This window comes from Puma concolor, chromosome A2 (assembly GCF_028749965.1).
Source record: "Puma concolor isolate L17-30 chromosome A2, mPumCon1.1.hap2, whole genome shotgun sequence".
Classification (NCBI taxonomy): domain Eukaryota; kingdom Metazoa; phylum Chordata; class Mammalia; order Carnivora; family Felidae; genus Puma; species Puma concolor.
The window spans coordinates 117,534,020-117,546,303 of record NC_141668.1 but is presented as its reverse complement, the minus strand read 5'-3'; positions in this window follow the sequence as shown (position 1 = coordinate 117,546,303).

Genomic DNA, 12,284 nt, shown 5'->3' with positions numbered 1-12,284 from the left:
CTAATATTATAACTATTCTCAAAAAGGAGAAGTAGCAGCTGCTCAAATCAAAATCCACTTGGAATGAACACATCAGGAACCTTCAACAGATAGGAATATGTGCCATTCATGCCAAAGTACTCAGACAGCAATGAGGAAAGGGACTTCATGTCAACCTCTGGGTAAGAGCCGACTGCCTCCAGCCCAGTGAAGACAGGCAGGAGGAGTTCTATGGAGTGTGCCTTGGGAAGTGGGACAAGGCTCTTCGGCACTGTCTCTATTCCTCACAATTACTTCAAGCCTCAGGGCTGCTGGCTGTTTGAAATGTCATTGCTATTAAAAACATTTACCCTAAGTGACAGGATCAATCTGATGAAAAGTTACAAAGACGAAGGGTAGAGAACGTTAAAAATGTGTATCACATTGCCATGTTTTCACTCACACTCCTCCCAGGTCTCTCTCTCTTTCATGATGAAGTCCAAGACCATGGATGGGATCTTTCAGGATCACAAAATACATGTATATTTCCTTTCATGGAAAAAGGAACTTCTTAAAAACCAATAATCTTTTAAATGGCATTGTGGGAAGAAGGATTCTTCATGCCAGGTTCTACATCCAAATGGACTGAGGAAAGGTACCATGTGACAGATAATCATGGATAAATACAATAGGAAGCTTAACTTCCTCCTGGAGATTGTCCAGAGCCTCTTGGCGCTAAGCCAGTGTTCCCACTCCTGCTCCTGAGCTAGGTGTTCTTGCTTTCCAACAAACCCTCACAGGCGCCAGGGTTATAAGATAGAAGGTAGAGAGGAAGGCACAACTCTGTATGAAAGGAAGTGATTCATTTTAAAATATACTGCATTTAAGTATAATATTAAAGTGAGTATTAGATTCCACACTCTACTGTGAGTAAGGGTATGACTGCTAGAAGCCGAAATGGGAAAAAACCCAAAACAACCATAGTTGGATTTTGGTAGATGTGCACCAGCCCATGGGTAAAATGCTAGCCAGGTGCCTACTGGAAGCATGTATATCGGGGAGCACAAAAGAGAAGGGTGTTTCTGAGAAAATACCTGGCAAACCCTCAGAACATAGAACTCAGGCAAGCAGAGCCATGAAACAAATACAACATAAACCTACCAATTAACCACTTTGCTTCTTCTGAATTATGCTGTGAGTGGTAGCATTCTTCCAAATATAGATGGTGTGTTATTTAAAGGGTAGTAACAAGGTGCTGGCATAGGGGTTTCATGTTGTTAATATATGAATAGGAATCATTTAGGCTTCTTGCTGGAGGAGCCCTTGCTGGAGATAAATAGTATGTGCAATTTCTGCTGTCAACAGAACCCAGTGTGATATGTCTTTAGTGGGATGAAATGACACTGAGCAGTGGCCCTGAGAGCAAGGGGCTCTGGTTGGTAATAGCCAGAATTATATTTAGTCTCCTGAACTTTTACCACCTTTGCTTTATTCTAAACTCACCTCCTGTAAGTTTTCTACTTAGCTGCAGTCAGTCTAGGTGTGAGGCACATAATGAAGGCATTTGCTTTTTCTTTGAGAGTCATAAAATCTTTCTGAGGGGAGGAACAACTGCTTTTTTAAAAACAGAAATTTAAAATCCAATTGGTAAATGTACATTTAAAATAATTGAATCCTGTGGGGCACTTGGGTGGCTCAGTTGGGTAAGTCTGATTTCGGCTTAGGTCATGATCTTGCAGTTCACAAGTTCGAGCCCCGCTTCTGTCTCTGTGCTGACAGCTCAGAGCCTGGAGCCTACTTCGGATTCTGTGTCTCCCATCTATCTCTGCCCCTCCCCCACGTGTGCACACACAAGCTCTCTTTCTTGCTCTCAAAAATAAACATTTAAAAAAAATTTTTAAAGCTGGTTCACTGAAAAAATTAACAAATATAAATGATCCAAAGCCAACCTGATTTTGAAAAAGGAGAGGAAGCCTAAAGACACAGCATAAGAAATGGCAAGAGGAGAGTAACCATCAAAAGAGAAGCAATTTTAAAAACTACAGTTCTAAGCAAGTACATTAGAAATTGTATACTAAATAGATAACTTGCTAGGATAGCAGTTCTCAAATTTGGGGGGCTCCTGAAAATTACTGAAAATACAGAACTTTCATTTATGTGGGTTGTATCTATTACTGTTTACCATGTTTGATATTAAATTTGACAACTTAAACAGTATTTGTGTAGTAATTAAAATTTTAAATAATTATAAACCCACTGCATGTTAACATAAATAACAATTTTAGGAAAAATAAAAATTCTGTTCTCCTTTCTAATCTGAAAAATTACTGAGAAGAGTGGCTTCTTTACATTTTTGCAGATCTCTTTAATATCTGGCTTAATAAAAGACAGCTGGGGGTTCCTGGGTGACTCAGGTGGTTTAGTGTCTGACTCTTGATTTCAGTTCAGCTCATGATCTCAGTGTCATGGGACCAAGCCCCACGTTGGAGCTTGCTTAAACTCCAACTCCGTGTGGAGCCTGCTTAAAATTCTCTGTGTCTCCCTCTGCCCCTCTGCCCTGCTCACACACAGTCTAAAATTAAAAAAAAAAAAAAAAAAAAAAAAAAAAAGACAACTGGATTCTCACCTGTTTCTGTACTGAGTTTATTGTCACATGCTGTAGCTTCTGGATACCTCTACTATGTATTAGTGAGAGAATGAGAGGGAAAGACTTGGACACTTGATGTTCTAGGAAAATATACTTTAGAAAAAATAAATGTATATAATTTACTCATTCCAGAATGCAAGAATGCTTCAATATTAGGAAATCATTAGTCATCATAAGTCAAACAAATAAGTCATCATATTAGTAGATGGAAGCATTTGACAAAATTAAAAACCCAGTCCTGATAGAAGTACTCAATAAAATAGGAACCAACGGATACTTTCTTAAAATCATAAAATACAAAAATTATGTTATTTCATTAGCATGAATTTATGTATACCCTGATTTTATGCTTTGCTTTTAATTTTATATATGATATAGATGTACATATGGAGATGGAGATAGAGACAGAGACAGAGAGAGATAGAGACAACATAGAGTTAGAGAAGAGGTATCTTAGCCCCCCAGACCAGCATCTTATTTAATGGGATACCCCAAAGGCATTCCCACTAAAGTCAGGTTTAAGACAAGGATGACCACAGTCACCATTATTATTAACCTGATATTGGAGGTACAAGTCAATGCTGTTTTATAAGTGAAAGCAATTAGAGGCATAGGAATTGGAAAAGAGGGATAAAATTATCTTTTGGGGGAAAACCAAGAGAATTGATGGAAAACCACAAATTAGAGACTTTAGTTAAGAAGCAGGAAATTAGGTCTCCTCCCACACACTTATTTAACATGCCATATTCCTGTGTATTCTCTGTTTTGTTCCATTAGTCTGTTTTTTTTTCTATTTGTAGACCAATATCACACAGTTTTAATTACTATAACTTTATGATATGTTTTTATTGTTAGGAAAATCCTAGCCTTTTCTCCTTTTTCAGAGTTGTCTTGATGATTTTCTCTTGTACTCTTTCTGTTCTATATGAAACTTAGGTTAAGTTCCATTAAAAAGCCTTTTGATACACCTCTCTGTTTATTGCAGTACTATTTGCGATAGCTAATTTATGGAAGCAGCCCAAGTGGTCATGGATTGATGAATGGATAGAGGAGATGTGGTATGTATATACAATGGAATACTACCCAGAAATAAAAAGGATGAAATAAAAGGATGAAATAAAAGGCTGAAATCTTGCCATTTACAACAACATGGTTGAATCTAGAGCGTATAATGCTAAGTGAAAGAAATCAGTCAGAGAAAGACAAATACCATATGATTTCACTCATATGTAGAATTTAAGAAATAAAACACACGAGCAAGAGAAAAAAAAAAAGAGAGAAACCAAGAAACAGACACCTAAAGTATATATAGAACAAACTGATGGTTACCAGAGGGGATTGTGGGGATGGATGAAATAGGTAATGGGGATTAAGGCATACGCTTATCATGATGAGCACTGAATAATGCATAGAATTGTTGAATCACTATATTGTACACCTGAAACTAGTGTAACACTGTATTTTAACTATACTGGAATTTTTTTAAAGCCTTTTGAGGGGCTTCAGGGTGACTCAGTTGCTTAAGCATCCGACTTTTGATTTCAGCTTAGGTTATGATCTCATGGTTCATGAGTGTCACTGTCAGTGACCCATGTCACTGTCAGTGGGGAGCCTGCTTAGGATTCTCTCTCTTTCTCTCTCTGCCCCTCCCCCCATCAAGATAAATAAATAAACTTTAAAAATAAATAAATAAATAAATAAATAGCCTTTGACATTATGATTGGAAAGGCACTACATTTACATATTCATTTCCCAGGAGAATTGACATCTCTAAAATATATGACTTCCCATGTCATAGTGTATGCTGTTCTTCTAAGCATGGCCTTCCCTGACCACCCTCTTGTAAATCGCATCCCCCCAACACTCCCTACCTTCCTCCCCTGCTTTATTTTTCTCCATTGCACTTGTCTCCATCTAACATATTTTATATGTTACTTTTTATTTTGTTTATCATCTGTCTCCCCTTTACTAGAATAGAAGTTTCATGAGGACAAGTACCTTTGTTTTCTCTGTGGCTATAAATAGCCCCAATGCCTAAGATGGCACCTGACACTTGACAAGTGCTCAACAAATATTTGCTGATAAATTAATTAATACAATTGGGTCTTCTTTTATTCCTTAAATAACACTTTACAGTTTTCTTCATATATAACTTGCTAATTTCTTGAAGATTTGTTCCAGTTATGTTGTTGCTATTGTGAATTTTATTCCACTTAACTTTCTAATTGATTAGAAATTAGAAAATTTTAATAGTTTCTTACTTGATTCTCTTGGACCTTCTAGATTAATGATCATATAATTTGCAAATATTGTCTCTTCCTTTCTGATATTTATACCTGAAATCTTCCCCTGTTTTATATTTTCATTGGTGGGGACCTCCAACAAAATGTTAAAAATTATGAGTAAGGAGCATCCTTGTTTTGTTTCTAACTTTTAGGAGATGTTCATCATAGTAATTAGTACATATGATTAAATATGGTAAATGGACTTTATCAGGTTAAGGAAGTTTCCTTTTGTTCCTAGGAAATAGGAAGCACAAAAGTTTTAAATTTTAATGTACTCAAATTATTAATATTTTTCTCTATGGTTTGTATTTTCTGTGTCTTATTTGAGAAAACTTTCTTTATCTCAAGGTCATACAGACACTTTCCTACATTTCTTTCTATAAATCTGCCACTACCATTTGGGCCTTTGGTGTACCTGAAATTAATATTTGTGGTATTGCAATGTAGGGATATTTTCATTTCTCTCCTATGTGGACAACCATGATCCCAGCGTCACTTCTTGAACAATCCTCATCCACTTGCAGTGATATTTCTATCATACATCAATGCTTGGGTGTATTTGTGACTTCTCAGATGTGTTCCATTAATTTATTCATCTATCCTTGCACAAATACTGCACTATCTTCCTATAATTAACAAATCTTACTACATGATAGGAAAAGTCCCTTATCACATTCTCCTCGAAATTGTCTTTGTGATTCTTGGCTCTCTGTCCTTCCATAGAATTTTAGGATCAGTTTGTCAGGTTGACAAATTAACCCTGTTGAAATTTTTATTGTAATTATATTAAATGTATAGATGAATTTCATGGAGAAGTTCCATTTTCACAAACTGGGTCTCTTAGTCCATAAATGGGATCTATATCTCTCCATTTATTTAGGACTTCTTTTATGTTCTTTAATAGTGTTTTAAATTATCTTTACATAATTATCCTGCGTAATCTTTCTTAAATTTATTCCTGGATAGCCTGTAGTTTTTTGTTATTATGATAAATATCCTTTATTTTGTTATATTTTCTAATTGACTTATTACTGGTGCATAGAAATGCTATCGGCTTTTCTAAATGCTGATTTCTCCAGGAATCTTGCAGCATTCACTCATTAGTTGTATGTTTACAAATTTTTGGATTTTCCATGTAGATATCCATATTGTCTACCAAGAAGGACTATTTTCAATCCTCCTTTACAATCCTTTAGCCTCTCCAATTTACTTACCCTACCTCTTGATGAACAGAGGTTCTTAACTTTAATTAAGTCCTAGTTATCAAGATTTTCCTTCTTGTTATTGCTTTCTGTTCCTGTTTAATAAATTGTTCTGTATTCTTCTATGTTCTGAAATCTTTATTGTTTTTCCTTTTATATTTAGATCTACAAATCATCTGGAATTGATTAGTGTATGTAGTAGGAGATAGGAGTCAAGATTTATTTATTTTTCCATATGGATATCAAATCAGTTCAGTAACATTAAATGAAAAGACAACTGACAGCCTACTAAATTATGGTGACAACTTGTCATAAATCTCTGCAGATCTGTTTTAGAACCCCCTACTATGTTTTAATGGTCTATCATTTTGTAAATAGCATATTGTCTGAATTACTGTTTTTTATGGCAAATTGTGTTGTCAAGTAGCTCCAATATCAATGTTCATCAGAATTATCTTAGTATTCTTCAGCTTATCAGTTTCCACAAAAAGCCTTCTGAAATTTTTATTAGTATAATATCAACTGGAAGACTTGACACATTTACAATATTGAGACTACCAACTCATAAATGTGATATATCCTTCTATTTATTTAGGTCTTCTTCAGTTCCTCTAAGTAATGTTTTGTAGTTTTCTGTGTAGAGTCTTCCACATCTTCTGCTAGATTTTTTTCCTAGATAAATGATTTTTTTCTATTATAAATACATATATGTGTATAACATATATGTTTAGGGGCACCTGGGTGGCTCAGTCGGTTGGGCGTCTGACTTCAACTCAGGTCATGATCTCGTGGTCCGTGAGTTTGAGCCCCGCGTCGGGCTCTGTGCTGACAGCTCAGAGCCTGGAGCCTGTTTCAGATTCTGTGTCTCCCTCTCTCTCTGACCTTCCCCCATTCATGCTCTGTCTCTCTCTGTCTCAAAAATGAATAAACGTTTAAAAAAATTTTTTTAAAAAAAGAAAAAGAAAATGATCACTTTTTTTATTTGGGAAGTTTTTCTTTAGACTAATGTAATTATTTTTTACTTAAATATTTGAAAATTCACTGATGAAGCCATCTGAGCCTGGAATTTTCTTCATGAGAAAGTTTTATTTTATTTTATTTTTTTTTTCAACGTTTATTTATTTTTGGGACAGAGAGAGACAGAGCATGAATGGGGGAGGGGCAGAGAGAGAGGGAGACACAGAATCGGAAACAGGCTCCAGGCTCCGAGCCATCAGCCCAGAGCCCGACGCGGGGCTCGAACTCACGGACCGCGAGATCGTGACCTGGCTGAAGTCGGACGCTTAACCGACTGCGCCACCCAGGCGCCCCTCATGAGAAAGTTTTAAACTAAAATTCAGTTTCCTTAGTAGATAGAGGACAATTCACATTTTCTGTCTTTTTTTGTCTGTATTGGTAGGATGTGTTTTTCCAGGAATTGTCCATTGACTTAAAATTTCAATTTAACTTTGGCATAAAGTTTTCCATGGTATCTCATCTTCTTAAATTTTTTTTAATTTAAATTTTAGTTAGCATGAAGTGCAATATTGATTTCAAGAATAAAATTGAGTGATTCATCACTTAAACATACAACACCCAGTGCTCATCACAACAAGGGCCCTCCTTAGTACCCATCACCCGTCTAGCCCATCTCCCACACACCTCCCTCCATCACCCCTCAGTCTGTTCTCTATTGTTAAGAGTCTCTTGTGGTTTGTTTCCCTCTCTTCTCTTCCCCCCTGCCACTTCCCATACGTTCATCTGTTTTGTTTCTTAAATTCCACATATAAGTGAAATCATGTGATATTTGTCTTTCTCTGATTGACATATCTCATCTTTTTAATATCTGTAGTATCTTATACTTATGTGTTTTTTTAATACAAATATTGGTAATTCTGCTTTGTCTAGAATTATTACAACTACAACTGTTTTTGTATCATTGTTTGTGTGTTAGTAAGTCTACCATAACAAAATACCACAGACTGAATGGCTTGAACAACAGAAATGTATTTTTTCACAGCCTGGAGGCTAAAAGTCCAAGATCAAGGTATCAGCAGGTTTGGTGTCTCCTGAGACCACTCTCCTTGGCTTGCAAATGCCAGCCTTCTTGCTATACCCTCGCATGGACTTTTCTCGGTGCATGAACATCCCTAGTGTCTCTTGTAATCCTAACATCCTCTTCTTATAAGGACACCAGTCAGATGGGATTAGGGCCAATCCCAATGCCCTCATTTTTAACTTAATTACCTCTTGTAAGTCTCTATTTTCAAATACAGCCATGTTCTGAGGTAGTAGGGTTAGAACTTCACCACATGAATTCAAGGGGACACAGTTCCATTAGCCTGGTCTATCTTTTCCCTTACCTGCAATCTTTCTGTGTCCTATAATGAAGGTGGATATCTTCACTACAGATGCATATATTTAGACAGACAACATATATTTGGATTACTTTAATTTATGTAGACAATCTCTGCCCTTTAAATGGAGTTATTAGTCTATTTGCAGTTAATGTAATTGTAGGATATTTGGCTCAAATCTACCATCCAATTTTTTTTTCAATTCGTCCAATATATCCTTTGCCTTTTTAAACTCATTTTATGCTTTATTTTGGATCAACTAAGAGACTTTTATTATTTCATTTTACCTCTTCTCTTAGCTTGAATTTATTCAATTATTGTCTTTTCTTTTATTGTTCCCCTAGAGATTACAATGTGTATTCACTGAAAGCTTTATTTTAAGAGATTTAATTCACACACCAAGCAATTCATCCATGTGAAAGGTCCATGTCAGTGTTATTTAGTATATTCACAGGTTTGTCCAACCATTCTATACCTGTTTGGAACATTCTTACCACCTCATAAAGAAACCAGGTACCATTAATTGTCACTCTCTACCTCTCCTTCAGCCCTAGGCCACCGCTAATCTATTTTCTGTCTTTATAGATTTGTCTATCCTGGACATTCAATATAAATGGATTCATACAAGATGTGGTCTTTTGTGACTGACTTCTTTCTCTAAGCATAATGTTCATACATCTTGTAGCATGTATCCATGCTTCATTTCTTAATTGATGAGTAATATTCCATTGTATGAATATATCACATTTTATTTATCCATTCATTAGTGATGGGCATTTGGGTTGTCTCCACATTTGGGCTACTATAAATACCAATATTTGTGTACCAGCTTTTGCATGGACATGTGTTTTAATTCTTTTGGATATATACCCCAAAGAGGAATTGCTGGTTCTTATGGTAACTGTTTAGTATTTTTGAGAAACTGCCAGACTTTTTCCAAAGAAACTGTACAATTTCATATTCCTATCATCTGTGTATGAGGGTTCCAGTCTCTTCACATCTTTGCCAATGTTGGTAATAATAGGTCTTTTTTATGACAGCCATCCAGTGAGTGAGAAGTAGTATTTCACTGTGGTTATATTTTGCATTTTCCTAATGGCTAGTCATCTTCAACATCTTTTCATGTGCTTTTTGGCCATTTATGTATCTTTTTTGGATAAATGTCTATTCAGATTCTTTATTTATTTTTAAAATGGGCAATTTAACTTTTTATTGTTGAATTATAAGAGTTCTTTATATATTCTGGATACTAGGCCATTAAAATGTGGAAAAATTCTCTCCCATTCTGTTGATTGTCTTTTGAAGCACAAAAGTTTTAATTTTGTTGATTTCCAATCTATTTTTCTATGGTTGCATGTGCTTTAGTTGTCATGTAGGTTTATACCACTATTTTTTTCTAGGTCTTTTATATTTTTAGTTCTTACAATTAGACATTTGATCCATTTTGAATTAGTTTTGTGTATGGTATGAGGTAAGGGTCCAACTTTATTCTTTTGCATGTGTGTATCCAATTAGATCCAACACCATTTCTTGAAAAAACTACTCTTTGTTCCATTGAATTGTTTTGGCACCTTTTTTGAAAATCAATTGACCATAAATGTAAGAACCTTTTAAGGTTTTGCTTTTTTTTTAATGTTTATTTATTTTTGAGAGAGAGACAGAGCATGAGCAGGGGAGGGACAGAGAGAGAGGGAGACACAGAATCCAAAGCAGGCTTCAGGCTCTGAGCTGTCAGCACAGAGCCGGACACAGGGCTTGAAACCACAAACCATGAGATCATGACCTGAGCCTAAGTCAGACACTCAACTGACTGAGGCACCGCCCCCTTAAGGTTTTGCTTTTTATATTTTGCAGTCATTTATGCATATTTGAAGCAGATAAGGTATGTGGAAGTATGAACTTACTGCAGCGTTATTAATGGAAAGTCACTATATTTATTTCACACTCATCCTTTTTTTAAGTTTATTTGTTTATTTTGAGAGAGAGAGAGCAAGGGAGGGGCAGAGAGAGAATACCAAGCAGGCTCCACACTGTCAGCACAGAGCCTGATGTGGGACTTGAAGTCACAAACCATGAGATCATGATCTGAGCAGAAATCAAGAGTCAGAAGCTCAACTGACTATGCCACCCAGCTATTTCACACTCTTCTGCTATTAGCTCAGGAATTAATGTCTTTATTGAGTTTAATGCTTCTATTATCATGCTATTGATTTCCTTCAAATATTTGGTGATTCTTTTTTATATGCTTATACTGTGTGTGAGATCCTTCTGTGAATGCTTTTTCTGTTTGCCATTATCTAAATCAGATGCTAAATTAAGGAGGGCAGACATCTTCCAAATGTGATATTATAGTGGTCTGGGTTTTGGCTGTGGAGATTTCCTGTCTCTCCTGGTTGACTTTTACTGGCACACTGGACTGCTTTTATTATCCTAGTGCCCAAATTCAATACATTCAAAGGATTAAAGGCCTAAATGTGAGACATGAAACCATAAAATCCTAGAGGAGAACACAGGCAGTAGCTTCTTTGACATAGGCTATAGCAACTTCCTACTAGATATGTCTCCTGAGGCAAGGGAAAAAAAGCAAAAATAAACTATTGGGGCTTCATCAAAATAAAAAGCTTCTATACGGTGAAGGAAACAATCAACAAAACTAAAGGGTAACCTACAGAATGGGAGAAGATATTTGCAAATGACATATCTGATAAAGGGTTAATATCCACAATATATATAGAACTTATAACACTCAACACCCAAAAAAATGAATAATCGAATTAAAAAATGGGCAGAAGACATGAATAGACATTTTTTCAAAGAAGAGATGCAGATGGCAAACAGACACATGAAAATATGCTCAACATCACTGATCATCAGGGAAATGCAAATCAAAACTACAATAAGATATCACCTCACACCTGTCAGAATGGCTAAAATCAACAACATAAAAAGGAACAGGTGTTGGAGAAGATGTGGAGAAAGGGGGACGCTCTTGCACTGTTGGTGGGAATGCACACTGGTATAGCCACTCTGTAAAATAGTGTGGATATTCCTCAAAAAGTTAAAAAAAGAATTACTCTATGATCCAGCAACTGCACTACTAGGTATTTACCCAAGGAATACAAAAATACTAATCCAAAGGAATACAAACACCCTGATGTTTATATCAGCATTATCAACAATAGCCAAATTATGGAAACATCCCCAGTGTCCACTGACTGATGAATGGATAAAGAAGATACACACACACACACACACACACACACACACACACACACACACACAATGGAATATTACTCAGCCATAAAAAGAGTGAAATCTTGCCATCTGCAATGACATGGATGGAGCTAGAGAGTATTATACTAAACAAAATATGTTAGAGAAAGACGAATACCATATGATTTCATTCATATGTGGAATTTAACAAACAAAATAAATGGGCAAAGGAGAAAAAAATAGGGAGACAAACCAAGAAAAAGAATCTTAACCATGGAGAACAAACTGATGATTACCAGAAGGAAGACGGGGGTAGTGATGGGTTAAATAGGTGATGGGTATTAAGGAGGGCACTTGTGATGAGCATGGGTGTTGTATGGAAGTGTTGAATATTATATTGCACACCTGAAACTAATATTACACTGTATGTTAATTAACTGGAATTTAAACTTAAAAAAAATTTTTAACTTAAAAAAAGAAAGAAGGTGGGGCGCCCGGATGGCTCAGTTGGGTGAGCGTCCAACTTCAGCTCAGGTCATGGTCTCGCAGTTGCTGAGTTTGAGCCCCGCGTCAGGTTCTGTGCTAACAAACAGCTCAGAGCCTGGAGCCTGCTTCAGATTCTATATATATCTCTCTCTCCCCC